Here is a 2,538-nt window from a genome sequence, read left to right on the forward strand (position 1 = left end):
TCTAGGTTTCCATAGGTACCACCTTTCAGTTACTGTGTGAGAAACACACATATACAGTCAAACAACATACGTGGGGCAGACCCCCAAAAAACGTGAATTACCCTTTTATTTGTTTGTTTTGAGGGCAGACCCCTAGTAGTACACTCAGAATTTGTTCCTGTGGATCAAAGGGTCAACCACAGTTTTTATCTGGAAGTTCTGAGAAGGTTGCATCATGATTTGTGGGAAAAAATGTCCCAAGTCTTGGCAAACAGGCGACTGGTTCTTTCACCATGACAATACACCTGCCCGCACCATGCTGAAAGTTCAACAGCTTTTGACCAAAACAGCATGATCTCCATTCCCTGTCCTCCCTATTCACCCAATCTTGCCCCAAGTGACTTTGACTTTTTTTTTATTGTTTCCTGGATGAAAAAGTCTTCAAAGGGAAATGTTTTGCTGATGTGGAAGAGTTGAAACAAAAAGTGGCAGAAGCGCTAAAAGGCATCAAAATTGGCAAGTTCAAAAACATTTTTGAGCAGTGGAAAAAACACTCTCGATAGGTATATTGCATCAAACAAAATACTTTGAAGATGACTGAAGTTTAAACATGTAAGAACAAATACACAATTTTTGATGAATAAATTCCATTTATGGGGGGAGTCCCCTTTCGAACAGAACTGATATGTTCTTCTCGAACTCTTCGGCTCAAGTGATCCTCCTACCTCTACCTCCCAAAGTGCTGGGATTACAGGCATGAACCACCATGTTCACCCCTGAGATAGTATGTTCTTAATAGACAGCCACTGAAAGAAAGAATGCCCTCTGGTTTGGAAAGAGAAAGATAAGAAGAAAAATAGGAGTCTAAAATATGGCATACAGAGAATCTATGTTTTTTCTAAAGAACTATCTTTTTTTTCAAAAGAAGGGGAACTGAAATTTGCATTTTAACAACTGAGTGGAATTTATCTGGAAACAAATCAAAAAAATTATTATTTGACGATAATCCCTGCACCATACTACAAATAACAGGAAATTCAGGAAAATGACAGATAGGCCAGAAATCATACCCAGCCAAACCAGACGAATGAATCCAAATTCCAACTTAGAAGCTACAATTGTAGTGTGCTCAATTTTCAGTTAGCTTAATAGAGTCAAATAACACACTGATCTACAAGTCAAAAGACTTAAGACTTAGCCATGTCTGCCAAAGGTTATCTCTGTGACCTTGAAAGAGCCATTTAATGTCCTCAGAAATCAGATATGATCTCCAAGGGCCATCTCACTTTAACCTTCTAAGAATAAGTAAGAATAAGTAATTTAGGTTACAGAAAAAAGTCTCAAACTTAAGGAAATTGTGAGTTGGACAGTAACATGTTAATTGATAAAATCCATTGGCAATGATTTTATTGATATTAAGATGAAAGCTACCCCTTAATAAGCACTTATCATATGTAAGGTTCTAAAACATTAACTTTATCAAGAGATATCCTTATTTTTCAGATCTGAAAATTGCTGAATAGGGAGTTTAAGTAAATTGCTCAAGATTTACGTAATTATTAAATGTTGAAGCCAAGATTCATACACAGATGGGATCCATAGTTTTGCCTCCTTTTTTCTGTAGCTGGCCACCAAGTCTATTTTTCAGTGTATAAAAACTCAAACCAAATAGTAGAATAAAGTTTTTGAGATTCTGTGATGTGAAATTCCTGACACAAATATGAGCAATTAAGACAGAGATGGATAGTTGACCACCAAAATGTGTGCTCATCAATAGTGAGAGATTTGATGGGAGGCAGACACCGCCAGCTACTGCATTTCCTGGCTTCCTGGTGGGGCCGACGATTCTGTCTCTCTAACAAAATGTGAAGGAAGTGAAATGTTTTACTTCCGGACCATGGGTTTTGAGAAATGCAGAAGAACCGTATTCTTTCCTCAACGTCCTACCGCAAAGAACTCCAAGGCCATAGAAGCTGTGAGCCACAGGATGGCCAAAGCCTGGGTCCCTGGAGCCCTGTGTGGAAGTCAGCCTGCGGTCCAGGAACACTTACATTGAACATGACGTGAGTGAGAAAAGAAGGTTTATCATGTAAGGACGCTAACATTCTCGGGTTGGTTCGTCGCATCATCTAGAATTCCCTTAAGGCGGAACCAGGGAATCAGATGAAGCATGCAAGGATATTCTTATCTCCTTAGCCCTACGTTCCTCCTCATTAGTTCTCAACCTGTGTGTTGGGCAGATGTGAAGGAGTCAGGGTGAGAGAGTGAGGATGTTTTCAAAGACAAGGAAGAGGGGAATAGAAAGAGCTTCTCACATTGTCTCAGCCAATTCACAGACACTTCCCATTTCAGTAACTGTAGCCTAGACATGTGTCTGGTAATTTTGTCTTGGCAATAAAGACATGCACCAATACACACACTACATCTACTTTCCTAATACCTCTGCCACACATCAGCTGAGAACCACTTCCTAGCATCTGAAGATGACCACACCTTTTGTTTCTGCCCTTTGCCAATCTTCCAAAACAGTCCTAACTCTCCTACAGATAAATGTAGCAA

This window comes from Carlito syrichta, unplaced genomic scaffold, assembly GCF_000164805.1.
Source record: "Carlito syrichta isolate Samal-C Ts95f unplaced genomic scaffold, Tarsius_syrichta-2.0.1 Scaffold315856, whole genome shotgun sequence".
Lineage (NCBI taxonomy): Eukaryota > Metazoa > Chordata > Mammalia > Primates > Tarsiidae > Carlito > Carlito syrichta.